The following is a 15,980-nucleotide window of genomic DNA, read 5'->3' on the forward strand; positions in this document are numbered from 1 at the left end:
CTGCTGGATCATACTAGCAAACATTTCACAACAACAAGGGTCTCTCCAAAGAAAAGGTATATTTGGTTTGCATTTTGACACACTTAGTTACCTTCCCAGCCATCTCAAGCAGGCTTCTTCATCAGAACCAAGAACACAGAACATGACTGGGGTGGTAATGTTTTCACTTCTCCCTGGGGTGATACAAAACTAACGGAGACCTGGGGATGAACTTAATTCATTACATATGGATGTCTTAGGCAGTGGTTCTCCAAAGTGTGGTCCATCTGTGCCCTACCCCCTAGCAATCTGTATTTTAACAAGCTCTGCAGAGGATCCTGATGCTCACCCTTGAGAACTGCTAGTCTATAAAGGGTTAAGGTAGGTTTGATTTGTAATGTGACCTCTTCAAGGAAAATAGAGATACCACAATAATGAGGGCAGATGCGTGCTACTTGCACTTTGATGGTGTGACGATCCTAGTGGACCTCTTGCAGGAGACCCATGCAGACATCTGGAGAGCCAGGTGGGCCCTGTCAAGTGTAGTGAGCTAAGGCTATCTTCAGGTGCCACCTGCTGCCTTTCAGGGTGCTGTCCTGGAGACCTGGTGGGGAAATAGCTGTCAGATCATCTCTGACCTGGGCAATGAGAACCATCTCTTGCCCGTGGGAACCAAGCCACAGTTCCTGCCTCACCGGCATTTAGGCCCGCCAACTTTCATACTTCAACCAGCACTTCATTTTAGTCTTGTTTTGTCAACAGTCAGCGGAAACTTGACCATTAAAACAACACACTTGACGCTGTGTGGTTGATTCTGTCCTACCTGGTCATCTAGAGAGGAAAAGAAACTTGGTAAGAATAGGAGGCAGCAGGGGTGCCTGGCTGGCTCAGTCAGTGAAGCACTTAACTCTTGATCTCACAGTTGTGAGTTTGAGCCCCACTTTGGGCATAGAGATTACTTTAAAAAAAAAAAATAGAATAGGAGGCAGCAGACAAGCATTTTGCATAAATGTGTGTTCTTTACAAAGACCTTCAGATTCTGGTTTTGACCATAGGAGTGGTGGGTATCACAGTTAATAAAAGGCATCTTGGGAACATGGGGTGGATGCATGTGTGTTCCCTGTGAGTGTCACAGAAATGTCCTCTGAAGTGTCCGAGAAGAGACGCCCACAGACTGAAGGCAGAGCCTGCCCCTTAGGAGCTGCCCTGTGGTGCATAGGCTGAGTGGTTCCAGGTGAAACGACCTTATTGCAGGAGTGCTTTTTCCTTTGCTTTTTTTTTTTCTTTTTCTTCACTTTTCCAGTTTTTGTAATGATGTTCATTCTTTTCACTTCTCCATTTTCCTAATGCTGCTGCTAATGTTGTTTTAATGTGGGTCATTCTTAACTCATAGACTTGCTTGTTTGTTTTTCAACAGGACAAGGGCTCAGAGGACTGGATGTGCTCAGACATCGGTGTTGTTCTTCCCAGTTCTTGACCCCGGTTCTGTCTCCAGCCCGTCTTGGCTTATCCACCTTGACTCCTTTGAGCCGTTCGGAGGGGCGGTTTCTGGTAGTTGTGGCTTTTATGCTTTCAAAGAATTCCTTCAGTCCAGAGAACTGTTCCTGGCATCCCTGTGTGTGTCACCCACCGGTGACCTGTGGCAGTATGTACTTTCAGTGCACCTACTGCTTACTGTTGCTTTAGTCACTAATCACTTTCTGGTTTGAAAGATGCAGTGGTTCCTCCCTCTTCTGAATCCTTCCTAGGTGACGCCCTGCTGACCCATGCAGTCACACCAGAGATAGTTCTTTCCAAATTGGCTCTCGTCACTGGCATCTCACTTTATGATAGGGAAGGCTACTACCTAGGGCACTTTAAGTCAGTGACAGCCCCTTATTTGCACTTTTCACCGTAAGCATGTCCCCAGAGCAGGAGTGTGTGGAAACACCTGGGATGACGTTGCAGCCTGCGGTGAGTGCTCCCGTCTCGGGAATCTTTGGGGGCGCTTGCCCTTGTCTTTTCTCATATCATGTTAGTCACTAACATATTTAAGGTCTGTGCTATTTGCCCAGCTTTTAGGAAACTCAATCATTTTTCTAAAAGAAAGAAGTACTGCATCCAGCAGCCTCACTCTGTAGATTTATTGTGATTACTTGTACCATTTACAGAGGTATAACACTTGCCAAAATGTGTTATCTGCAGTACTGTTTCCAAGGCTTATGCAGAACGATTTAAAGTGGCAGCTGCACTCGGCATTTAGTGAGAGATGTACACAGGTCACAGCAGGGTGCTAAGGAAAGTGTCTGGAGAAGCAGCCAGCAGGCCACACCAGCCTCTGTCACGGGGCAGAGCTCCACACACAGGTGTACGTATACCCCAAGCTACGTCAAGTGGTGTGCCACATCCAGTGTAACCACATTCAATGCCTCAGGATTTAGAGAGGAGCCCTGCGTCTTTAAATGAGAAAGTGTACAATTCTTTTTCCTCCTACAGCATGTCAGCATCTCAAGTTCATTTTTCAACCTACGATATAACAATTTGTAATAAAGCCTTCATGAGCTCATGACGTGAAGCACTGTTCTGTCATCAAGTCCTCTCAAATGTTTCTGATACTGCTGAGCTAAGACCATGAGAAAAAGCTAGCACTAAATCATGTTTGGAGCTCTATCCCATATTATATTGATCTCTTTAAGTATTTGTTCCTGCCACTGCACACTGTGGCGTTGACTTGGTGTTCTGTCCCAGTGCGGTGCCTCCTCTTGACTCCCCCACTGCTCTCTGTGGTGAGAAATTTGCCTTGTTCAATAATTACTGTACCCTCGCATGACTGTTACAGCTTTCTGTGCAGAGATGACTGTCCAAGTGCCACATGCCTATGATTGAAACGAAAAATTTATTGTTACCTCTGAGTTTGTGTTCCACGGAAAATGCTATCCAGCAGATCACTTAGGAAAACTAATTCTATTTTTAGCTTCTTATTTCTCAGCTGTCCTTTTTTTCTTGTTTGATTTTTGACAGCAATGGAGAATGGGTTATATAAAGACTGCCTGCTAATATGAACAGAAATGCACTTGTAATTCATGGAAATAAATGTACATCTTCGATCTTCATATTCATGTTAAGATTCAGTGTTGATTTCCTCTGGATCAGCGTGTCCAAATGGACAGTCAGCTTCAGTTTGTGCTTGGAGCAGAAATGCTTGTGGGCCTCCCCTTCCCATGCGGGCACTGCCCCAACACTGGTTTACATAAAATGATTTAGAAGGCATTTTTGTAGGGTCCTAGTTTCCCTTTGCACAGCAGAGAATCAACTCTGACGTGTTTCTTTACTCAAATCATAGGTCTAAAATACTGTCAAACTCTGATGAAGAAGCCCAGACATCTCAGTTTGGAATCTCTGGTTCTTTCTAAAGAGGGCCTGCCTGTGTGCCCCAAGCCTCCTGCTGGGCACAGCCGGGTGCTGGGAAGCTTTGCCCGGTGTCACTTGGCCCACACCACCTGGCCCAGGGTGCTGGTGCTCACACGTCACGGGCTAACAAAGGATGGCAGACTCCGCCTCAGAGATCAGAACCGCATCTAGATTCTTGCCCAAAAGTACGTGGTTTTTCACTTCATGCTCAGCTGCCATGGAAAGGTCTGCAGGGCACTGAGAGGATAGAGGTTTGACTGTTACCTGAGACATTGATGAGTCAGTTTCCATTTTAAAAGGAGCATTGACAGTTTTCCTACTCTTTTTCTTTGTACTTTTTAAATGGAATGTTAGTATTTTTAGGAGGTAAATCTGCAGTCCTCTAACCAGAAAGCCATAGCCTTGGTTACTAATACTTGAGGACTGTGGGCTTTCCCATCCCCTCCACGGTACTGTGGAGTCACATTGGCATGAAACCACTAACTGCGTTCCAGCAACACTGTAGCTGTAAGTTGTGTGCTGTTTTAATCATGCCAAGCTTGGCTTAACAGGTCAGAGAATTGTCCTAATCAAGGTACCTGTGAAAAGTACTAGCTATTATGTGTGATAGGCTCATCATTTGGATCCTCTTAACATCTCTAAAAATGTCCTGATTAGGTATCCAAATTCATACTGGTGACAATGCCTCCATTCTTAGTAAGCTCAAATAAACTTTCAGACTTAGGGCTTTTTTTTTGGTGTCTAAAAAGCAAGCAAAAAATTCCTGTTGAAACATTCCAATCTTTTCATTTAGTAGGAAACAAAATAACTAAGCCAGTGGAATGAATTCGATCGAACTCATGACTCTGCTGACACAAGTCTTCAGAGCTAATGGAGACATGCAGACCATTTTGATGCATGGGTAGAAGAATATCGTGGTGTTTGTGTGCAGTACACAGTGTATGGTATGTCCACAGTTCTGCTGCTGCAGGCATAGGCGATGGGCGTGTAGGGTCCTGTCAGCTTTTGGTGCCACACATGGCTCGTCAGTGGTTCGATCTACGTAAGGAGTCACCCAGGTATACTGCCCACGCCACATGCCACATAATGTTCAGACCATTCAGAGGAGACTGTTTTACCTTTATTTGCTTATATGTTAATATGGTTTTTAAATTGGTAACTTTTATATAGTATGGTAAACGGTATGTTAATACACACATACATATGCACACATGCTTTGGGTCCTTCCATAATACTTTTATATTTGTAAATCAATGTTTTGGAGCAATCCCAAGTTTAAGGGAAATATTTTTGTAAATGTAGTGGTTTTGAAAATCTGAGTAATCCTTTTGCTTATACATTTTTAAAGCATTTATGCTTTAAAATTGTCCTGCTGGTGTTTGAAATGTGATAACTCCTATAGTGCAGATGAGAAGCATGTAACAGTAGATATGTGGTTTCTCTCACTGTAATCCAGCTCAGCATCATGGATTGGAAACGACTGAGAATCCAGAAGGAATTCTCTGGGGTTGCACCAGGTTTACCTGAAGCTCGTTGCCTTTTTTGTGCTGTTTATGCGTGTAGAGCACTCGAGAAAGTTCTGAAACTGCTTTGTATCTGCTTTGTACTGTTGGTGCCTTCTTGGTATTGTACCCCAAAACTCTGCATAGATTATTTAGTATAATGGTAAGTTAAAAAAAATGTTAAAGGAAGATTTTATTAAGAATCTGAATGTTTATTCATTATATTGTTACAGTTTAACATTTATTTGTGGTATTTGTGATTTGGTTAATCTGTATAAAAATTGTAAGTAGAAAGGTTTATATTTCATCTTAATTCTTTTGATGTTGTAAACGTACTTTTTAAAAGATGGATTATTTGAATGTTTATGGCACCTGACTTGTAAAAAAAAAAAAACTACAAAAAAAATTAGAATCATTAAATTGTGTCCCTGTGTTACCAAAATAACATAGTACTGTGCATGTATAGTTTACTTGGAATTTCATATGTGAAAATATGAAGTCGTCTAGGCCTTTATTACAATGCCTCCCCAAGTAAGTGTGTTCATATTTTGACTTTGCTTACAGTAATCAGTGATAGAACCATAAGCTGGTGCTCTGGAGGTCAGTGGGATTTTAGCACTCTATCGGGTTTTCCAGATTCTTCTTCAGACATTTGGCTATAGAGGGGGTAAGATGGCAGTGCTGGGAGTCCTGACACAGCACCCATGTGCATCTCTTCTCGTCTTCCTGCACTTCAGCCACTGCCGCCACGGCAGGTGTCCTTGGCAGCCTCTTTTTTCAGATCAAGATGTCATGAGTGTATTAGGGACTCTCGGACATTTGGTTCTTCTCAATTTAGGGCATCATACAGTGACTTATTTACAGGACAGAAACACTGGAAATTTTTCTGGATTGGTGGTATAGAAGGAACACAGGCTTTGGGCCCGTAAATCTGGGTTCAAAACCTGCCCTCTGCTTATAACTGCAGCTGACTTTGGGCCAGTCATTGTTCTGCTCTGTGCTTCAGCCTGTATGCTCAGACCTTTGATTGTAAAGTGGAACCTTGCATGTCTAAAGATTATACAAATATATTTTAAGTTTCTAGCCCAGTACCTCAAAACAAACAGTAAATGGAAGATCTTCCTAAATGCTTTATTTATTTAATTGTTTGTTTGTTTGTTTGTTTGTTTGTTTGTTGTAAGGTAGCACTAAGATGTCTGCTAACCGAACTAACTGCTTTCTGTTCACCTGAGAGGGGAGCACCTGTCTGAAATTTTCTTCAGGGAAGTGAGCTGATCTCACCTAAATTGATAGGTATTTGAAACACTTATAGAATTACATTCATTTTGCCTTTGAGAGATTAACACCCTTTGTTGTTGTCCACATCCTACAGAAATCAATTATAATCATCTTTCTTATTCAGCACAAGTTATTAATAATCATGTTTTTTTCTGCATTAATTATGATGAGCTCCTTACCTTAGCAGTAGTGCAGCCATTCCAGTTGGCAGCACAGACTTACATCTTGGTTGGTTCTCTGTATTTAATCAGAACCAGAGCATTTAGAGCTGACCAGTGGCCACAGAGCAGCTCTCTGAGAAGAGCAGAAGCCAAGCTCAGGTCACAGAGTTACAGAGCAGGTGGAGGCAGGTGCAGACCCACCTGAAACCTCAAGTGTTCAGGAGGGAGAGGGATTGGGTGTGTCCACAAGGGAGTGTGAGGAGAAGGGTTTTCATAGGTGACGGGCTTGACCATATTTGAGTCTGAGGAGGGGTAGGCAGACAATGTTGCTGGACTTCACAGGGCTGAGAGCCAGGTAAGGGGTGGGTCAAGTAGGACACAGCACAAGGGGCTCTTTCTCTGAGCCTGGCACAACGAAAGCTGAAGACAAAAGTCCTTTGAAGAAAAGGTAGAGGAGGAAATGTAATGAGGTTGTGCCCCACAGGTCTTTTTCAGGTGAAGTGGGAAACGGTCTCTGCCAAGAATAAAGGAGAGCCAGCACGAGAAGTGGAAATGAGCAGAATGCCTATCTCTGCGAGGCCCTGATTGAGATGATGCCCATAAGTCTGTCGTGAAGTACCGATCCATGGGGTTTGGATGTTCTTCCCTGTGCAGTGGTGTCATTAGCTGGCTTTGCAGGGTTGGGCAAAACAGAGGCCCAAGGAGGCTGGGGTGATAGGAACACAAGATCCATCACGTGTTGGGTGTAAAGATGCTTTTCTCTTTTCATTTCTTGGCCAGAGGAGCAGGGAAGCCATCGCCCCTTTTTTAGTAAGACCAAAAGGTGACAAAGCCTCTTATCAGCTATGGAAATGGTGGCAGGACTGGGAGGGCACATCTCAGGTGGGAAGGAGGGGACAGGAGATGTGTAGGGGCCCCGGGGCACATGGAACACAAGGCCAAAGGTTTGGGGCCCAAGCACTGGTGGGAGTTCTGCTGCAGACTTGCAGCATGGGCACATAAGCTGACTGTCTGCTTGCAGAGGGTCACCAGGATGACAAACTGCCTTGGAGAGTGAGAGACCAGTGGCCCCATTACCACTCCCAGAAATCTCTGCTCCCCTTTTTTCCCTTCTAAACCCTGGACAGTGCCTTTACTTCCTTCTTTGCCACTACTTCACACTAAAGTATTCCCATTCCTTGGGGAGCCAGCTGGCTCTATAGCCTAGAAAATGTGGAGTTTCTGAGATTGAGCCAACTACCCAGGGTGGGGAGAAGGGCACTAGTGCAAGCAAAGCAGGGATGGGAATGGGGATTGATTTTTTAATTGCTTTTGAATTTTTGCTGTGTGCACACATCCCACACAGCAGTGAGTTTCAAATATCTTAATCACCAGAGCCCTTTTGTGAAATCAGTACAATTCGCCTATAAGTAAGCAAGGGTGGGGCTACCCAGCACCTTACCTGTCACCCTGCCATGAGTAGCATCATGCTTCTGCCCTAGAGGATTCAAAAATGGAGCAAGTACTGCAAAAGGCCGGAACCAAAGAAATAGAACAAGGCCCTGGGTGACAGCATGTCACAGTGGTCGGGGGTGGACCCACAGCTTAAGAGTTTCCGGCAGAAGTGTCCAGCAGGTGGGTTCGGTAAGACTATCCTGGTTTGGAAGTATAGGAAAATTAAGATCACGATGGAAGTACAAATAAGGTTGGGGTGGGGCAGTAGATAAGAAAGATGAGCTTGTAAGGCAGCAGGGAACAAAGCCAGGGCTGGCGCTGGGCTCAGCTCGGGCGAGTGTCAGGCACTCAACTGCACGCAGTGAGTATTGCAGAGAACAAAACAAGCAGAGCTGCCCTCATGGTGCCCATCCCATGGCAGTGAAGACAGGCATTAAATTATTTCTAAAGTAAAAACTACAAATGTGCCAAGTGCTTAAAGGAGAGCAAACAAGAATGAGAGGCGCCAAGTCGCGCAGCATTAGAAGAGGCACCATTATTGCTAGATGGAAAAGTCCGTAAAGCTGTAATGAGCTGCGTTGGCTCTGAATATATCTTGGTTAGAAGAGATGCTGGACCAAAGCAGGTTTCAAAAAGGAGGGAGTCGCACATCAGTGATTACTGGCCTTAGAATAGTACCACGGGGATAGTGTTTGCCCTTTGGGCCCCTGGAAGGCCAGGACGGTGCCTGGCGGGGAGCACAGGACCAGGAAGAGTCACAGGAGGACCCAGGCTGCCAGAGTTTAGTCCCCAAAAAGACAAGTAGCTACTGCCAGCAATATGCAGGTGAGTGAGGCCAAGTATTTTAGTGAAATCAGAAGGACAAAGACGAAGATGTCATGACAGAAGAGGAAACAGGATGCCTCAGCCCCTGTTCTGTACTGTTTTCTCTCAAAGGTGAACACGGGCACATGTGCATTCATTTCTGGCGCCACTCCCAGGACTGTGAACCAGAACTCTGCGAGGGAGAGGCAGGGGCCACCCCTGGTTGAATTCTATCCAATTTAAGATTTTTTTTTTTTTAATGTTTGTTTATTTTGGGAGAGAATGTGTGTGTGCATATGCACAAGTGGGGGGAGGGGCAGAGAATCCCAAGCAGGCTCTTCACTGCCAGCACAGAGCCCCACCCAGGGCTCAAACTCATGAACCATGAGATCATGACCTGAGCCAAAACCAGGAGTCAGTTCCTTAACCAACTGAGCCACCCAGGTGCCCCCAATTTAAGATTTAATTTTGTCTGTAAGAACAAGTCAGACTCCAAGCATGTCTTCCCCTTTCTCAGATGTGGCCATGAGACTCAGCAGACAGTGGAGACACCATTTGATAGCTGACTCCCTCCCCAAGTGTGGTGTGCGGCTGCACTGGCCTGGGGCTGCAGGGAGCCCACCAAGCCAGCCCAGACACCCCCTCACACCCCCCTGTGTTTCCCATGTGCTATAGATGAGGCTGCATGTGTGTGCAAGCTCCCCTGTCTGAATGTAAGTGCATGCTGTCATCAAGGTGGCATGCCCCACCTGAGATGGGAGAATACAGGTCTCCCCCAGCAAGAGGAGCTCCCCAAAGGAAGGCAGATGTGCCTACCACCACCCAAGTGGCTGCTATCAGAAATGCCCTGAACTCATCCCCACTGCTGGGTAGCCAAGGGGCTTCAGGCAAAGCCATGTGGGCTCTCAGTCTCTGCTGAGAACTGGGGTGGCAGCACCTGCCTCCCAGTGACTCCCAGGACTCAGGTGTCCTGTGCCTGCAGCAGGTTCTGCACCAGTGCTCTCCTTCCCCTTTTCCTTTTTTGTTGGTTGAGCTTTGGGTTTGTTTTTCCTTGGAGGTAACAGGTATCCATTTCTGATTCTGGGGGGCCTCACCAGGCCCCTAAGGGAGCCCCCTCCACTCTGGTCCTTGACACCATGTCCCTGCCTCCATCACACCTTAACAGAAGCCACAGGCCTCAGGAATCAGGTCACAGTGATCTCCCTTGTGCAGAAGGCCCTGATCTTGCTCCCTGCGAACTGCTCCAGCCCACTGACCCCACGTCCTTCCAGGCTCGGCCCTCTGCACCCAGCCCCGAGGGTGAATTTGCTGTGTGTGCCCACCCGGTGTTATTACAAACTGGAGGATAGAGGAAAGGCCTGAGACCACAGGCCCAAGGCCTCACAGCAGAGACGTGAAGTCCTTCCCATAAAGCATCTCACCACTCAGGCTGATAGTCCTACTGTCCACCAGATTCATGTAGCACTCCTGGTACATAGAGGAATTTCTAAAATGCAGTTGACAGGTCTCAAGACGTTTAATACTTTGTGTTACTCTGTCAGCTGGAGAAGGGCAACCATTACAGTTAGAAAACATTGCGTGGAAGATGCCATATCCATGACTGGGAAGGCTGCAGACAGTGCTGCTTACTTATGTTTACTCTGTGCAAAAAGTAGAACTTGGGCTTTATTTACAACTGCATTTTGCTCCCCAGGACTCTAATCCATGCATTAAATCTGGAAAGCAGTTAATTTACCACTGCCAGAATCCTCTTGGATCATGGGGCACCTGTATCTCTCACTGATGGTTCTCAAACCAGCTTAGTCACTTCCTGACCCCCGCATCTCCTGAGAGCTTGTCTCCTTCAAATCTGGCCACTCAGTCCCTCTTGCTCTTTCCCTTATTTTTTTTTTTTTTTAGTAGACTTTATTGTTTTTATTTGTTTTGGATGGACAGAATAACTGCAGCTAGCACACAGAGCTCCATGTACCCCCTCTCCCTTCAGTATACCTATTCCCCTTTCCCCTCCCCCTCACTGCTGGCAACCACAGATCTTTTTGCTCTGTAATCTCCATAGTTCTGCTTTTTCCAGAATATCCTGTAATTGAAAATATACAGAATTGGCCTCTTTCATTTAGCAATGTGCATTGAAGTCCACTTAATGTCTGTTTATGACTTGATAGCTCATTCTTCCTCCAGCTTTATTGAGATTTAATTGGCAAAATTGTGTGTGTGTGTATGTGTGTAATGTGTACAACATGATAATTCAAAATACAATTACTTCATGGAATAATCCCCACTCTCAGGTTAATACATCCATCAACCTCACACAGTTACCTTTTGTGTGTGTGTGTGTGTGTGTGTGTGTGTGTGTGTGTGTGATGGAAACACTTAAAATCTCTTAGTCTCAAGTATACAACACAGTAACTATAGTCGTCATGCTGTGTACTACATCCCCAGAACTCCTTCATCTTATAAGTGAGGGCTTGTACCTTTTGACAAGCATCTCTCCATTTCTCTCACCTCCTAGCCCTTGGTAACCACCACTGTCCTCTCTGTTTACAACAGCACATTTCTTTTCATCACCAAATAATATTCCATTGTATGGATATACCATAGTTTGCCCATTCACCTATGAAGAGCATCTTGGTTGCTTCCCGTTTGGGGCAACTATGAATAAAGTTGCTATAAAATGTCATGTGCAGGGTTTTGTGTGGACATAAGTTGCAACTCATTTGGATAGTACCTACCCAGTGGTGTATGATTGCACCAGACATATTTTAAGGAAGAAATGATAGGAATTCTCTATTACAGTCTCCTCAGAAAATAGAGGGAATGCACCTGGTTCTATTGAGGCCAGCATTATCCTAATGTACCAAAATCAGATAAAGATACTGCAAAAGAAGAAACTACAAATCAATATCTTTCATGGCCATAGATGCAGAAATATTCAACAGAATATTAGATCAAATCCTACAATATTATAGGGTCGCCTAGCTGGCTTGGTGGAGAATGCAACTCTTGATCTCAGGGTTGTGAGTTCAAGTCCCACGTTGTGTATAGAGATGACTTAAAATCTTTAAGGAGTGCCTGGGTGGCTCAATCGGTAAGTGTCAGACTTCGGCTCTAGATCACGATCTCATGGTTTGTGGGTTCAAGCTCCACGTTGGGCTCTGCTGACAGCTTGGAGCCTTGGGCCTGCTTCGGGTTCTATGTCTCCCCCTCTGCCCTCCCCTGCTCACACTCTATCTTTCTCTCTCTTTCAAAAATAAACATTAAAAAAATTATAAAAATAAAATATTTAAAGGCACCTGGGTGGCTCAGTCAGGTGAACGTCTGAGTCTTGATTTTGGCTCAGGCCATGATCCCAGGGTCATGGGATCAAGCCCTATGTCAGGCTCCATGGTAAGTGTGGAGCCTGCTTGCAATTCCCTCTCTCTCTCCTTTTTTTTTTTTTTTTTTTTTTTGAGACAGAGAGAGACAGAGCATGAGCAGGGGAGGGGCAGAGAGAGAGTGAGACACAGAATCTGAAGCAGGCCCCAGGCTCTGAGCTGTCAGCACAGAGCCCAAGGCAGGGCTCGAACTCAAACTGAGATCATGACCTGAGCTGAAGTCAGATGCTTAACCAACTGAGCCACCTAAGTGCCCCTCCCTCTCTCCTTCCTTTTGCCCCTTACCCCTGTTCATGCTCTGTCTGTCTCTAAAATAAAAAAAAAGAGCAGCTGAGCGGTTCATTCAGGTAAGCATCCAACTCTTGGTTTTGGCTCAGGTCATGATGTCATGGTTCATGGGTTGGAGCCCTATGCAGGGCTCTGCGCTGACGGCATGGGGCCTGCTTGGGATTCCCTCCCTCTTTCTCTGCCCCTTCCCCACTCATTCATTCTCTCTCTCTGTCTCTCTCTTTCTCTCTCTCTCTCTCTCTCTCTCCCTCCCTCCCTCCCTCCCTCCCTCCCTCCAAATAAACATGAAGAAAAATCTTAATAAATCTTTTAAAAAAAGAATTGCATACTCATGTCCAGGTGGGATGTATTTCAGGCATGCAAGGCTAGTTCAACATTAGGAAATCAATTAAGGTAATCCATCATATCAACAAGCTAAAAAAGAAAAATCACATGATCATATCAATAGATGCAGAAGAAACATTTAACAAAATCCAACACCTTTCATCATAAAGACTCAGCAAAGTAGGAATAAAGGGGACCTTTCCCAACTTGACAAAGAATATCTACAAAAAACCTGTAGGTATGTGTCAACTATACTTCAATTAAATGATCAACAAGAACAACAAAATCTATAGGTAACATTGTTAATGATGAGAAGCTACATGTGTCCCCAAGCACAAGGCAAGGGTGTCTCCTCACACTACTCCTATTAAACATATTGAAAGAGAAAAAAACACCAATCTAGAATTTTGTATCTAGTGAAAGTATCCTTCAAAAATAGAGAAATACTTTCTTAGGCAAAAGCTAAAGGAATTCAGGGCATCAGAGTGGCTACCAGTAGAGCATGCTACTTTTGATCTCAGGGTCATGAGTTTGAGCCCCACGCTGGATATAGAGGTTACTTAAAAAAAAATTGGGGCGGCTGAGTGGCTCAGTTAAGCATCCACTTTGGCTCAGGTTATGATCTCAGAGTTTATGAGTTCAAAGCCCCACATTGTTCTCTCCCTCTCTCTTTCTCTTTCTCAAAATAAATAAATTTTTAAAAATATTTTTTAAAAATGAAAATTTTTAAATGGAAGGAATTTGTTGCCAGGAGACCTGCTTTGCAAGAAATGTTAAAAGAGATTCTTCAGGGGCGCCTGGGTGGCTCAGTTGATTAACATCCGACTTCATCTCAGGGCATGATCTCACAGTATGATCTCATAGCTCATGAGTTCGAGCCCCACATCAGCCTTTGTGCTGAGAGCTTGGAGCCTGGAGCCTGCTTTGGATTCTGTGTCTCTCTCTCATTCTTCCCCTCCCCCACTTGCATACTCATGTTCTCTCTCTCTCTCTCTCTCTCTCTCTTTCTCTCTCTCTTTCTCTCAAACAAATAAACATTAAAAATTTTTACAAAGAAAAAAATTATTTAGAAAAAAGGAAAATTGTATAGGTCAGAATCCCAGATCTACATAAGCCTTTTAAAATATTCTACTCCCAGGGCGCCTGGGTGGCGCAGTCGGTTAAGCGTCCGACTTCAGCCAGGTCATGATCTCGCGGTCTGTGAGTTCAAGCCCCGCGTCAGGCTCTGGGCTGATGGCTCGGAGCCTGGAGCCTGTTTCCGATTCTGTGTCTCCCTCTCTCTCTGCCCCTCCCCCGTTCATGCTCTGTCTCTCTCTGTCCCAAAAATAAATTAAAAACGTTGAAAAAAAAAATTTTAAATATTCTACTCCCTCCTTGCTTGCATGATTTCAGACAAGAAATATGAAGTGGTTTCCATCCTTATTTCTGTATAGGTGAGCTGCTTTTATATTTTTGTTTTTTTCCTCTAGCTTCTTTCAAGATTGTCTCTTTGTCTTTGGTTTTCTGCAGTTTGAATATCATATGCCTAGGTGGAGTGTTTTTTATATTTATCCTGATTGGTGGTGTCTAAGATTCCTGAATTTGTGATTTGGTTTCTGTCATTAATTTTGGAATATTCTTGGGGCACCTGGGTGGCTCAGTCGGTTAAGCGTCCGACTTCAGCTCAGGTCACGATCTCACAGTTCGTGAGTTCAAGCCCTGCATCGGGCTCTGTGCTGACAGCTCAGAGCCTGGAGCCTGCTTCACATTCTGTGTCTCCTTCTCTCTCTGCCCCTTCCCTGCTCATGCTGTGTCTCTCTCTGTCTCAAAAATAAATAAATATTTTAAAAAATTAAAAAAAATTTTTGGAATATTCTCAGTTTGTTGTTTGGGGTTTTTTTTTGTTTGTTTTTGTGTTTTTCCATGATGGAGACACACCAGTGCACCCACATGGCTTTCTGGGAAGCCAGGGCCCCACTCTGTTTTTCTTAGCACTTTTTTTTTTTTAAGATTTTATTTTTAAGTAACCTCTACACCCAACATGTTTGAACTCACAACCTGGAGATCAAGGATTGCACGCTCCACTGACTGAGCCAGACAGCGCCCCTCCCAGCACTTATGTTATTGCAAAAATGAGTTTGCCACAAATACTACTTTGTAAATGACTTATGTCACTTATGGAGAACTCATTTCTGTGCTGAGGACAAAAGCTCACTGTTGCTTAGGGGCTGTGATGCCTGGCTAGATGGCCAGGCTTACCTCTGGCTAAGGGAACTCAGGCTTCCACCTGTAGCTTCTGTGGCTATATCTGTCCCTTTCTGTGTCCTGTTCCTGTGATGCATCCATAGTGTGCTTGTGCAGAGAAGGGGCCCAGAATGCCCACTGGGTTTGGGTTACATGCTCCAATTCTGTTCAGCCACCCATTCCTGGATAGCCATGGTGGATGCTGCTCAGGTGTCCATGAGTTGTGAGCACATCGGCCATACCACCAGAAGTTGGGAACATATCTGGGGTTTACAGTGGTTCAGCCACCAAGCCCAGAGTGCCTGGTGCCAGGACACACTCACTGATGCAGCACTCCGAGGCTGGTGCCTATGAAGGGGTGCTGGCTATACTGGGCCCATCCCCAACAGTGACAGGGTGCTCACCCAGCCCAGAGCTGCTGCCGTGGGTGCCTGGGCCTCTGAGCCACATGTCTGCCACCACTGACCTCACAGGACATGGGCAGTGAGTCCCAGCCATTACACTTTAAGTATAATCTTCTGTTCCTGTCTTCTTCCCGGAATTCCTATTTTGTATATGTGACATCTTTTATAATTGTCCTGTGGTTCTTGAACATTCTGTTACTTTTCTTTTTTTATTTTTATTTTTCTCTTTGCATTTCAGTTTGGAAAATTTCTAGTGACATATCTTCAAGCTTACTGATTTTTTTTCCACCTATGTGCCCACCAAAGCCATTCTCCATTTCTGTTCATTTTTTTCCCTAGCATTTCCTTTTGTTGTTTTCTTAGAGTTTCCATCTCTCTGCTTACACTATCCATCTAATTTTACATGTGGCCCACTTTTTCCATGACAGCCCTTAGCATATTAACCAGAGTTTTTTTAAATTCCCTGTCCAAGGGGGGGGAGGGGGGTGCCTGGCTGGCTCAGTTGGAAGAGCATGCAACTCTTAATCTTGGGGTTCAAGCCCATGTTGGATGTAGAGATTACTTAAAAAATAAAATCTTTAAATTTTTTTTAATGTTTACTCATTAAAAAAAAATTTTTTTTTTAAAGCTGTCAGCACAGAGCCCAACACGGGGCTCGAACTCATGAACCAGATCATGAACAGGATCATGACCTGAGCCAAAGTTGGATGCCTAACTGACTGAGCCACACAGGTGCCCCATAATGTGTATTCATTTTTTAGAGCACTCAAGAGCAGGTGAGGGCAGAGAGAGAGGGAGACAGAGACTCCAAAGCCGGCTCCG

At 44.8% G+C, this 15,980-nt stretch overlaps 1 protein-coding gene across 1 annotated transcript in view; it reads left to right on the top strand.

Annotated features, from left to right (window-relative positions):
- MAPK1 (mitogen-activated protein kinase 1) overlaps window positions 1-5,316 on the top strand; it is a 108,985-nt gene extending 103,669 nt beyond the window's left edge. Inside the window, exon 9 of the mRNA XM_027049667.2 lies at window positions 1,397-5,316. The gene's annotated coding sequence lies outside the window, so the exon portion shown is untranslated. The remainder of the gene's footprint in view (window positions 1-1,396) is intronic.
- The last annotated feature ends 10,664 nt before the right edge of the window (window positions 5,317-15,980 follow it).

Source organism: Acinonyx jubatus, chromosome D3, assembly GCF_027475565.1.
Source record: "Acinonyx jubatus isolate Ajub_Pintada_27869175 chromosome D3, VMU_Ajub_asm_v1.0, whole genome shotgun sequence".
Taxonomy (NCBI): Eukaryota; Metazoa; Chordata; class Mammalia; order Carnivora; family Felidae; genus Acinonyx; species Acinonyx jubatus.